Genomic DNA, 13,514 nt, shown 5'->3' on the forward strand with positions numbered 1-13,514 from the left:
AGGAATAAACATCCTAAAAAGATTCAAACGTTTCTTTAAAACATTATTAGAACCTGTAGGTAACGTTAGCCAAAGTTGTGAGAACGTTCCCTGCTAGCTGGGTAACTGCCATGAGAAAAATATAATCAATGTTCCAAAATCCGTCACTGGATGTCGCTCATTGTACCAATATGGTTTATATAATACATAACATATTATTATTATAGTAACAGGGCTCGCTTTGGCAAAAAACCTGATCCATACAGGCCTAAATAATAATAAGTAACCATTATGTGTGGTGCTATCTGTAGTTGTCTGTCTTATTTTTTGTTGATTTCATATTGTTTTCACAGTGCTGTGGAAATGAATTTCCCCCTGAGGACAATACATCTAATCTAAACTAATGTAATATTCAATCCCACACTTGGCGATTGAGAACATAAATTCGTAACTTACCTCGTTTAAAGCACTTTTGTTGTAATACTATGGATTTAGTTGACACTACTAGCCGAGTTTCCTTTGTCCAATATCGCGGGCAGGTACATTGAATTAGAAGTAGAAGAAGAAGTAGAGGTAGAAGAACAAGTAGCAGAAGAAGAAATACGCTAAAAAGGCATGAAACTGTTACTCTGTTTTTACTGACATGCAGAGATGGGGTCGTTACTAAAAAAAAGTAATATATTACATATTACTACTTCGTTACTCTCTACATAAAGTAATTCGTTACTTTACTCGTTACTTTACTCGCAGGGCCGGCCCGCCCCTCCCTGCAGGCAGATCACGCAGACTGCTAAAGTTTTAAATGTTCTCTTTAGTTCAGTTTCCATTGTCGCATAAGACTGATCCAGATAGATCCTGAATGTTTTCCTATCTGACCGTGGCTGTCCTCTGTCTCCTGCTATCTGTATATTTTGCGCAGTCTATCTCTGCTCACGCTGTTGCGTCAGCGTGTTCTCCTGCGTGTTGGCCATGTGTTGCACTGGAGCCAGACTGGAGCACACCGCAAAGACTTCAGCCGAGCACGTACGAACTGCGCATGCGTGAGTCACAATAACTCTCCTTACCAGCAGGCGGCGGTAGTGTGTATTCGTCATTCAAAAGAGGAAACAACCGGAAAACAGAGAAGAAGAACAGACTACGTGTGTGATATAAATAAACAACAGCTATGTGCGTTAGCTTCACCTTAGCATGTGTTCTTTGCAGGTGTTTGTTGAGGTTTGATTATGACTGATTTTAGAAGTAACGAAGTAACGCGTGCCGGGGCAATGTTAGTAACTGTAGTGTGATTACTGAATTAACGTAACGCGTTACACTACTCCGTTACCGACAAAGTAATATTATTACAGTAACGCGTTACTTTGTAACGCGTTACACCCAACTCTGCTGACATGTAACATTTTATTTCACCTTGCTCTATGTTTTTTAACGCACATTCAAAAACGGGAACATTTTCGGGAGTTTCAACTGGGTACCGGCCACTGAAAACGGGGACTTTGCCCGGAAAACGGGGACGTTTTGGTCACCCATCCGACTGTGTTTACACCTAAGCACACACGCTAACATTAAGACTACAAGCTCACGGGTTGAGGGTTTTCAAGTTAACGCGTTAATAAAAAAGAATTAACGCCATTAATTATTTTAACGCGATTAACGCATGTGTATTTTTTGTCCTCAGCCGCCCGTAGTTTCAGAGTGCATCGAGTTTAAAATACCATCTACAAGCTGATGCTGACAGCCGTCCGCTTGCTGCAGACCACACTTCCACGCTCACCGGCAGGCACCAACTGGCCATCGGGAGGACCGGGAGGGTGTGTGTATGTGTGGCGCGAGCGAGAGAGAACGGGCACACCTTACGTGTATTGTTGTTAGCATCTGGTGCTAGCTAGCTGCGCTAACGGATATAAGGAGCTGTTTAAATGAAAACAGAGGAGTGACATTTCGCCGACAACTGCACCGAGCACTTGACTTTATGCAGGTAGCCAGACCAACCTGATATCACAGCAAGACGTGAACATGTGACGATTTACCATGCTGGGAGACGTGAAGATGTCACGATTTCGTCCCTTCAAACCAAGCGGCAAACTCTGGGGAAGAGCTGGGACGCCAATACGGAAGTGCCACACACTGCAGTTCATATATTGGCCGATAGGGACTGACTGCAGAAAGGAGCAATTTCCATAGACCCCCATGTTAAAATGCCCAAATTTACAGCATAAAAAAACATGTTTCTACCCATGGATGTAATAGATATTATTATGAATATAGTTAGATTCCACCTTCATGATTATGGATCTGTGAGTGAATTGTTTTCTAACACAACCCTTTTATTTATATTAGGTCTTAACGTTTTTGCATAAATTAGGGCGTGGTCACATTGAGTGACGGCTCTGTCAAGTGACTGCTGCTGCTAGCTTCTTGTCTCTCTGCTAGCTGCTCCGTGAAGCTACAGGGACTCTGCCTGCTCAGTTCATCCAGGGAACACAACTTGACCCCGGCCGTGTTTGTTTGTTCTTCATGCTTATATATCGGACTATTGTGACTTGCTCTGAGGTTGAAACAGACGGTGCATGCATGCGGTTTTGCGGTAAGTGAAAATCGAGTACTTATTTATGTGTTAATGATTTTAATCAGCTACGTAATGAATGTTAAGGCTTGGGTTAGCGTGTAAGCGAGTGGTAGCTACATCGGTGCTAACGATGCTAATCGTAGCCTCCAAGTTACAATCATAGACTGTATATATAAAAGTGTTAAGCGTTAAGTGGGATAATACTGTAGAACAAACGGCTTCTGTTTGAGGTTGATAAAATAAGGTCGTCCTTGTAACTCAGAGAGATATTTTATTATGTAGGTAGAACTGGATGCATCGCTATGGTTAATTTAAATTGGCTATGCTCAAGTATGTAGACAAGCTAATGTCGAAGTAGTGTATGTGAAATCAACCTCACAATAATATGTGTGTATATTACAATTATTAATGTCGTATTTCAAGATGATTACTTATATATTACAATATGGTTGGTTGAGCTGGAGTTCATTATCGAGCTTACACGTTAACGTCACAGTCATCTGAAGAACGAACCCAAACCTTGTTTGTATTAATTGCATTACCAAATTGGTATCAAATAAACAGTAAGCATTGGTAACACAACTTCCAAAGTTACAGTAAAATAAAAAGGACCCTGACTCGGACAATACACGATCCAACAGAAGAGAATCAGTTATATTGTTTGTACACATGGTACTTTACATATATATATATCTGTTTGTTTAAGCTGTCCAGGTGATGCAGACAGGCTGGACCAGAGAGTGAGAGACAGAACTGGACTCCTCACAGCAGTGAACTTCAGCACAGGTATAAAGACCCTTTTTTTCATACTGTACAAAGAATCAAGAAATATATTGGTTTAAATAAATGAAGTATTGACTTTAATACACTGATATACATTCCATTAAACAATACTAAATACTAGATCACCTACACATCAGTTACGTTTTTTTTTCCCATGCAAAAAGTTACATGTTTTTAACAAGCAATATGATTTTGTCAGCTTTCTAATTTAATGTATTGAAGGCAACAATATTTAACACATAGTGAGAACTGCTACTATTTATCTCTCAATATTGTCTGTAAAAAACGTGGTAAAAGTTATTCTTTCAGTGAGACAACAGAGCAAGCTTCTACAATTGCACTACGTTTTGACAGTTCAATATTATAACATATATTTCAATGTTGATGAGCTTCATACTGTTCATTCATAATCTGATTGTCTTTGTAGCTCACTGTTGAAATAAAAAAAGACATTACAATTACAAAATAATTATATCTACAGCCCCTAAACACACAAACACACCGCTTTCATAAATAACACACTTGTTCTGCAATAATATGTTTTATGTTTCCTGTCATTTTTGTTAGGAAAGGACATGCCTGAAAGACACGACATCTTCTCCTTCTCTGAGGGTCAAGAAGAACATCCAAGAGGAACATTAAAAGCTGATGTTATGAGATTTTAAGACCAGTACAGGACATTCACTAAGAAACTACTTTTATTGTGAAAACACAGTCAGCTGATCGAATGCACCTATTTCCACATCTACACTCCATCAGCTGATTATTTCTATTTGCCTCACTTTATGAGCTTCACATCGCTTGTGCCTTGTACCGCAGAGTTTACAACATCACAAAAAATGGGGCCAATCTTCAGTCAGATGTGAATGTGTAATCTAACATTTTCAGTAAGAATAATGGACGAAAGGAGTGCAAATACAAATACAATTTATTGAAATGTGAACCAAAAGTTAATCAAATGTTTTAAATAAAAAGCACATATGGACAGAAGGTGTAAACCTATTAAATGTATAAATAAACACATTTAGTCAAATAAAGTGACAGATTAGGCCTGTGCAGTTGGTATCAGCTATGCCCAGCATGGGCTCCTCCATCAGGCCTGGTCCTCCTTGCAGAGGAAAGACCCTCAGTCCTCTCCAAACCAACAGACAAGGACGTCCATCACACGGAGGTTTCTCCCTGAAGTCTCTGCAGCTTTCTGGACACCACGCTGTCTCAAGAGGGCGAAAATGAAAATAATAAATGCTTTAGACCAGTGGTTCCCAACCTTTTTTCCCAAGAGCCCCCCCAAATGACTCCTGTTGGAAGTTGCGCGCCCCCCCCCCCCCACACACAATTAATTAAAGTTTAAAACTCTCAAAAATGCTACCACTACTGTCACAAACTAGATGAATGTGAAGTATTTTGTTAAAGGAGGATGAAAGCGTAATTAAGGAGCACTATTGGAGTGACTTTGATGGTTATTAGACTCAGGATTAATTCATTTGGATTCCCGCTGTATGAAGAAATTAAAGGACGGCGCGGAAGTGGAAACAATTCACAAAGGGATTGTAGCTCCCTCCAGTAAATGACACGAGGCTGAGGTCTTGATTAAATACGGGGTTTATTCTTGTGGAACCTATTCCAACCCGTGAGAACTGGGTTGTAAGACAACAAATATATAAAAGGTAAACAATAAATAAATATGGAATATATGCATGTCATCACTGTTAATGCCGCTTAATAAACGGCACACATATCCCACACAGCATGTATCAGTAGCAGTCAGAGAGCTCTTGAAGTTCTACGCTGTCTTTGGAACTTATCTTGGGCCATGCATCAAGCTTATCTCTGAAGGCCTTAGCAATGAGGAAAGGATTACAGTACCTCTCTTCTAGGATGGTCCACGCGGAATGATAGGCTGACTCTGTGCCTAGCAGGAAGTAGCTCTCTATGGCCTTCTTGGCGGTTCCACCAACATACTTTCTTAGATAATATATCTTTTCTTCAGCTGGGATGTTTTTCCTGTCAACGAGTGTACGAAAGGAGACCTTCCAGTCATTGAACCTCAGTGGGTCACCACTGAACGTTGTAGGTTCAGGTACAGGTAGACGACTTGCACTGATGGACTCTGCAAGAGCTCTGATAAGAGCTGAAGTACTGTCTTCTTGTTTTTGTTGTGTCGCAGCTTGAGGTGGTGAGTGGTTTTGCAGTTCACTGCTTTTATGCTTGAGTTCTTCTTTCACAACCAGAGGAACATGTTGATGGAGCAGCTCGCTAATTTCTTCGTCTGAGCATGCATTCTGTTCATATACTTGATGTCTCGCCTTTGCAGCTTTTAGCTTCTTTACTGTTTTTAATCGCTCTAGTTGTCTGCGCTTGGCTTGTAACTCTCTTTGCCTCTCAGCATTTTCTGCCTCCTGTTTGGCTCTTAACTGAGCAGCTTCAGCCTCCAGTATATCAAGTTCTTCGATCTGTTGTTCCTGTTCTAACATTACTTCTAAAGTCGCTTCATTTGCAGAAATTTCAGCAGCGGCTTCTTGTCTTTTAATAGAAGAGAGGAATGAACTTTTTGATGTGGCTCTCGAGTTGCTACGATAATGAGTCGAGGACCTGGTGCCATGAGAGCCATTACTTCTCTTAACAGAGGCAACAGATTTGCATACAGACTCTGTCTGGTTTTTACCAATTTCTTCTTCCTCATGACTTTTGTCCTTTCTTGTGTCCATTCGTTCTCTTGCAGTCTCAATGATTGTCTTTGTAACTGCTTCACAGGTGTCTTCTCTGCGACGTGTGTCATGGTCGGGAATGTCAATGAGCCTCAACTCTTCATAAGAAATATTCACATCATTGGAGGTCTTCCTTACCTTAGTGATGTATTCATGCAGCAGGTCATTAGAGCATTGACCACTTAGCACTTGTTTGGCTTCCTTTGTGATATCTTTCCACCTTTTGTAGCTCACACTGAAATGGTGTACAAGTCTTGTTACTTGCTCATCATGCAGTTCTTGGCCCTTTTTCGTTAACTTCCGGACTCTTTGGCTCCTTTGTGGCTCTTGTGTGGAAAGGCTATCCATTTTTGGATCTTCAGTTGCCTGTGGTTGCTCATTTTCTACTACACTCACTTCATCACTCTTAGTGTAAGACTCAACATCTGACATTTTACTTACTTGTTTTTAACTCTAATATTTAATTATCTTTAAAGCTAAGTAGTTAGCCAATTTAGATATTAGCTTTGAGTTATCTTAAGCTTATACGCAGCTATTGAGCCTTATTTAAATGAAAATCACAAGTGATAATGATATAGGCAAACAACAAAAAAAACTTGGTACATTTCTTCAACACTTATTACTTGAAAGATATTGTCCTTTAAATGTACTGTGTTACTTAGTCTGCAAATACTTACTGCAGATATCTTAATACACAAATCAATAGGGGTGTAACGCTTCACAGAAGTCACGGTTCGGTCCTCCAAGCCTTAATTACCTTGGTGTCTCGCCTCGACAGCCGGTTGCGGGAGCGCCGTGCGGAGAAAGCGCAACATTCTCCTTTTGCTTTTCCAAGTAAACCAAGCTACACCCCCAGATTTGCTCCTTCTGTTTCCACACCCTCTGGATTCACCTCTTCACCTCGCGTGCCTCCTTTGGCTAGGGAGGAACCGATGCAGTTGGGACGTACCGGACTATCTCCAGAGGAACGCCTTCGACGTATGAGGTTGGGTGAGTGCCTGTATTGTAGCAAGTTTGGCCATCTCGTTGCTGGTTGTCCTGTTCGCCCAAACGCAGAAGCTCGTCAGTAAGTTTGGGAGTCCTGACGAGCTCACTTTCCCCATCTATTGTTGCCCCAACCCTGCGCCGATTTCTCATTCCTGCCAGACTCTGTACAAACTCTCAGACCTTGTCTCTCTCTGCCCTCATTGACTCAGGCGCTGAAGATAGTTTTGTAGACCTAGAACTTGCCAACCAGCTGGGACTTAAGTTGGAATTATTACAGGATCCTTTGACTGCTTATGCCTTAAACGGTCAACGCATCTCTAGAGTAACTCAGCAGTCACAACCCGTTACTCTGATTATTTCAGGAAATCACAGAGAACAAATCCAGCTTAAGGTTATTTCCTCTCCAACTACTCCTTTGGTACTTGGTTACCCTTGGCTTCGCACCCACAATCCTCATATTGATTGGGCTGGAGCAGGGGTCGGCAACCCGCGGCCCACGCGCCGCATGCGGCCCTTTAAGCCCTCTGCTCTGGCTCCCTTGAGCTTAGACAAAAATAAGAAGGAATAAAATAAAAGTATTTGTAGGACTATTTATATTTTGTTGCATGGTTGAAAATGTTTCGTATCTTGTATTTTGAGGTGATACTGTGACGCATAAATAAAAAACAAAACTGTTTTAATTAGGTCAACTAAAATATGCGTCACATCCTGCTCCGGTCCCGCGCTAGCGCCTTTTCCTGCAGGCGAATAACCTGACCCCGGCTCGATGAGTGAACTATGGATAAATCAAAGAAAATAAATCCTGTGTTCCGGAGGCTTACAGGTATGTTTGATATGTGGAGAGAAGTTGTTAAAGGTGCTGCAGCCTTTACGTATCGAGGAGAAAACAGCTGACGATCTTCAGTCATAATGCAATCAGTTAACTCTTTTTAGGGTGCAGCTATATGTTTTATTTATTTCAAAGTGGGCCCATTTTAATTGTATTTTTTTTTCCTTCAAATGTGCAGAGGACTCCCCAAGTGCTGTGTTTAATTTATTTTAAAGTAGGCCTGTGTATTTTTTTTTATTCTCCTTACAAGAGTTCTTTGTTTCTTATTAGAGGTTAACAGTTTTATAAATAATAAATGCAAAAAAACTGTAGTTTTTGTCTATGATATAACAGTAAATACAACTTTATAAGCTATCAAATATGTTTTGCGGCTCCAGACAAAACAAATTGTTGGGCAAAGGGGACAAAATGGCTCTTTTGGTCAAAAAGGTTGCAGACCCCTGGGCTGGAGGAAGGATCATTGAATGGAATCAGAAGTGTCACCTTAACTGTCTACAGTCAGCTGTGCCTCCAGTTCCTGTTAACCCGTTACCTGCTTCATGTGTCTCTCCAGATGTAGATTTATCCGACGTTCCTAACGTTTACCACAACCTGGGTGAGGTCTTCAGTAAGGATAGGGCTCTCTCTCTCCCTCCTCACCGTCCATATGACTGTCCCATTGTTTTGCTTCCTGGGGCTCCGTTACCCACCAGCAAGCTCTATAATCTGTCCCGGCCTGAGAGAGAGTCCATGGAGAAATACATCAGTGATTCCCTGGCTTCAGGAATAATTCGTCCTTCTTCCTCCCCTCTGGGTGCGGGGTTTTTCTTTGTGGACAAAAAGGATAAAACTCTTCGACCCTGTATTGACTTAAATAACATCACAGTTAAGAATAAGTACCCACTTCCCCTGATCAACTCTGCTTTTGAGCCACTTCAAGGTGCCACCATCTTCTCAAAGCTTGATCTCAGAAATGCCTATCACTGGGTTCGTATCCGCCAAGGTGATGAGTAGAAGACTGCCTTTAACACCCCCCTTGGCCACTTTGAGTATCTCGTCATGCCCTTTGGACTCTCCAATGCCCCAGCAGTTTTTCAGTCCCTGGTAAATGATGTCTTGCGTGATTATCTCAACCAGTTTGTCTTTGTGTACATCGATGATATTCTGATCTTCTCCAAGAGCCTGGAGGAACACCAAAGACACGTCAGTCTGGTTTTTCAGAGGCTGCTTGAGAACAAGCTCTACGTCAAGGCAGAGAAGTGTGAGTTTCACCAGGAACGGATCAGTTTTCTTGGATACATCATCCGGCAAGGCAGGTTGGAGGCGGATCCAGGGAAGATTCTCGCAGTCTCTGAGTGGCCAGTCCCCACTTCTCGGAAGGAGTTGCAAAGGTTCCTGGGGTTTGCCAACTTCTATCGCCGGTTCATCAAGCATTATAGCAAGGTTGCTGCTCCACTCTCCAGTCTCACCTCTATCAAGATTAAGTTCTCCTGGACCCCTGAAGCTAACAATGCTTTTCTTAGACTTAAGTCCCAGTTCACTTCAGCCCCCATTCTCATCCAGCCTGACTCAAGCAGACAATTTGTGGTCGAAGTTGACGCCTCTGACATCGGAGTTGGTGCTGTTCTGTCTCAGACTTCCGGGCCAAGCAACAAGCTTCATCCTTGTGCTTTCTTCTCTCGCCGTCTCTCCCCAGCTGAGAGAAACTATGATGTGGGCAACAGGGAGCTGCTGGCAGTTAAGATGGCATTGGATGAGTGGCGGCACTGGCTCGAGGGCAGCGAGCAGCCATTCCTGGTGTGGACTGACCATAAGAACCTTGAGTACATTCAGTCAGCCAAACGGCTAAATTCTCGACAAGCCAGGTGGGCTCTCTTCTTTGGACACTTCAACTTCTCTCTCACCTATCGCCCAGGTTCCAAGAATACTAAGCCCGATGCCCTGTCCAGATCATTCACGTCTGAGGGTCCAGTCTCTACTTCGGACTCTATTCTTCCCCAGAGATGTGTTGTGGGAGTCGTCACCTGGAAGATCAGTAACGCTATCCAGGAGGCACTGTTGGAACAACCAGACCCTGGTTGTGGTCCGCCTAACCGTCTGTTTGTCCCAAACTCAGTCCGTTCCCAAGTCCTGCAGTGGGTTCACAGCTCCCGTTTCTCCAACCATCCCGGTGCTAACCGGACCCTCTCCCTTCTCAAAAGACATTTCTGGTGGCCAACAGTCGACAAGGATACAAGGGAATTCGTCTCAGCCTGTACAATATGTGCCAGGAGTAAGGCCTCTCATCAGAAACCTGCAGGTTTGCTCCAACCCCTTCCAATCCCTAGTCGACCCTGGTCACATATTGCTCTGGACTTTGTCACCGGTCTGCCCCCCTCTCATGGTAATACGACAATCCTAACTGTTGTTGACCGCTTCTCTAAGTGTGCTCATTTTGTTGCTCTACCCAAGCTCCCCTCAGCCCTGGAAACCTCCCAACTTCTCACCCAGCATGTTGTCCGCCTACATGGAATCCCGGCTGACATCGTCTCCGACCGTGGACCTCAGTTCACCTCCCAAGTTTGGAAGACCTTTTGTCGTTCACTGGGTGCGTCGGTCAGTTTAACTTCCGGGTACCACCCCCAGTCTAATGGTCAAACCGAAAGGGCCAATCAGGACCTGGAATCTGCCCTCCGCTGTGTTGTAAACCGGAATCAGAAGATCTGGAGCTCTCATCTGCCTTGGGTGGAATATTCTCACAATTCCCTCACGTCATCAGCTACAGGACTCTCTCCTTTCGAAGCCTCTCTAGGGTACCAGCCACCCTTGTTTCCCGAAGAGGAGATTGAGTTGGCTGTTCCATCTGTCCAGCATCATGTTCGTCTGTGCCGTAAGATCTGGAGAGACACTCGATCTGCCCTCCTCCGAACTTCCGCCAAGACCCAGCAATCAGCCAACCATCGCAGACTTGTTGCTCCCCTTTACACCCCTGGACAATCGGTTTGGTTGTCCTCCAAGAATATCCCCCTCCTTACCGAGTCCAAGAAGCTGTCTCCCCGGTTTATTGGCCCCTTCCCCATTGAGCGCATAATCAACCCCTCTGCTGTCCGCCTGAAGCTCCCCAGGATCATCAGGATCCATCCCACTTTTCATGTTTCACAAATCAACCCAGTTCACACCAGTGACTTGTGCCCTCCGGCCATTCCCCCTCCTCCCCCCCGAGTCATTGATGATCATGCTGCCTATACCGTGCATCGACTCTTGGATGTTAGACGCCGGGGTAGGGGCTTACAGTACTTGGTGGATTGGGAGGGTTACAACCTGGAGGAGCGTTGCTGGGTTCCTCGATCTCGGATAATGGACCCCGTTATGGTGAGGGATTTCCACAGGGCTCATCCCGAAAAGCCTGGTGGTCGCCAGGAGGCTCCCGTTGAGGGGGGGGGGGGGGGGGGGTACTGTAAGGATGTGCAGTTTTACCTTCTTCTGCTTCTCTTTTTGTTTCATATTTGTTTGTATCTGTCTGTCTTCCTGGCTGGGCGTGGCTGACCTACTGTCAGTTCCCGTCAATTCACCTCCGCAGCTGCTACTCATCTTCCTGATTATCTACTCACCCACACCTGCTTAAATACCCGGCTTCCTCATCTAGTATTCACCAGTTCGTCGTGAAAGATACACTGGTAACACCAGTGATGTAGTGGGCGTTGGACGCGGGGGTACGCCGTACCCCCACTTATTTGGAGCATGATCTTTTCTGTAATAGTCTAATAAATATAAAATCATTGCCAGTCTTATCAGTTGCAACTTGCAAGTGTGTATTTGTTGTAATAATGACAAAAACATAATACATTTCACAGTAATTATAATAAAAATAAAAACGATTTCCTTAAAGAATTATGATTAGTCATCAGGCTCGTGACCCCGCGGGGAGCTGGGGGTGTGTCAGTGACACACCCACGGCCAGCTTACCGCCCGCCGATTTTGCGGCAGCTCTTTCCCTCAAGAACGCTAAAGAAAAAGCTCTATAATGGCAGGCAAACATTTTTTACTTGACTTCTTTTCTAAAAAGAATATAATTCACAAGAAGAAAGAGTCTAGCAGCACCGAAGCTACAAGTGAAGCTGCTACTAGTACTACAGTACATCATCACAAGAGCCGCCTAAAGACGTGGATAATGCTAGCTAACGTGCACGTTAGCTGCGCTAGCAACGTTCCCCTGGCTAGCTCAAGCTCACCTTTCCCAGAGGTATGGACGGAGGAGATGTGGCGGAGGAAACAAGAGACATACCCGTGGATAGACTGCAAAGCTGGGAAACTGGGCTGCAAAGTTTGTTCATCCATATCTGATGTATCAGTCTTCAAAACGCAAGGTGTGTGTGTGTGTGTGTGAAAAAAGCAGCGCTGTCTGCTTATTTGCAATGTAGGCTAGGCCTAATCAGAATAATTTCCAGTCCAGATTCAATGTTTGCATTAGTAGGCTATATATATTTTTCGTTTTGTTTATTTAATAAGTTAATTTCAGGACAACTTTGGGAATTTTGTTTGTTTATTATGAGTTTTAAATAGATTTTGAAAGTGGAGATAGAGAAAGAGAGAAAAGCATGCTTAGTTGCAATACTGTAGTTTATGCAATTTAGGCCTATACATTGTTTATGTAACGTATGTGCCAGTGTGTCCATGGTTTTGAGTCTGTGTGTGTCTGTTGAGCACAGCGCCGTCTGCTTTTTGCAGTACAGTAAGTAAAGTAGGACTAAGCATACCGGTAGTTTCTGTGGACCTCTCTGCCCGTTTTGTGAGTGCACTGCGCGCGTGCGCACTTGTTTGGCATTGTTTGGGATGACCTAATTTAAAATAGCGTCCCCCCAGTAAAAAAATCTCCACTACACCACTGGGTAACACGTAGTGATTTCTAGAAAACTAAACCTAGTTTCCAAGTCAAAGTTTTATACTAAAACCTGTATTTCTCTGCCCAGAATCCGTCAACTACTCTGCCTGCCACGTCCAGCCAACACCACCTCGTCAGCGAACCTCGGATTATTATCACTACCAGCTCCAGCCTGCTCACTCTATTGAACTCTGATTCCCCGGCTCATCTCACCCGTGTTCCGCTGCGAATCTCCGAACCCCGGCTCCAGCCTGCTCTCTCCGACATCCTCCGGATCATCAACTACGGACCTCCACTCTCCCCCCCTAGTAATTCCCAGATCCGGATTAGTAATTCCCCAGCAGTATGGTGTGAGTTTTGAATTGGAAATAAATCATTTTACTTCCATACTCACGTCTCCTCTCTTCCGTGCTTGTATTGAGAGTTCAGCCTGTAAGCGCTCTTTGAGTTTAACAGAATTGCCATTTCCCCCACATACTCTATGTTAAAAACAGATGAATTATATTACCTTTTTTTACATTATTTTAATAGCAACATTCATTCATCTGTTGTCATCTTATAACTTATTTATCTTAACAGCTATCACTGTACAAAAAAAAAGTATTTAATTTAATTTTACTATACAATATTTATCTTTACATTCTGTTCTTGCATATGTCTTATTATATTTACGTGTATATAGATTTCTGCCTGCACTAATTTATTATTCTTAATTTAATTTTGAATTTCTTTTATTATTTTATGTCTTATATAACTATGTTGCATTGTTGGAGGAGCTCGGGACAGATGATTTTCATTGCCATTCCTACACTGTAGACTATG

The 13,514-nt window shown here is 43.3% G+C and overlaps 1 long non-coding RNA gene across 1 annotated transcript; it reads left to right on the top strand.

The window, feature by feature from the left end:
• The first annotated feature begins 3,265 nt into the window (after positions 1-3,265).
• Positions 3,266-3,993, top strand: LOC139434483 (uncharacterized). Its single transcript, XR_011643831.1, has 2 exons — positions 3,266-3,331; positions 3,896-3,993. It is a non-coding gene; the product is annotated as an uncharacterized lncRNA (long non-coding RNA).
• The last annotated feature ends 9,521 nt before the right edge of the window (positions 3,994-13,514 follow it).

This window comes from Pseudochaenichthys georgianus, chromosome 1 (assembly GCF_902827115.2).
Source record: "Pseudochaenichthys georgianus chromosome 1, fPseGeo1.2, whole genome shotgun sequence".
Classification (NCBI taxonomy): Eukaryota; Metazoa; Chordata; class Actinopteri; order Perciformes; family Channichthyidae; genus Pseudochaenichthys; species Pseudochaenichthys georgianus.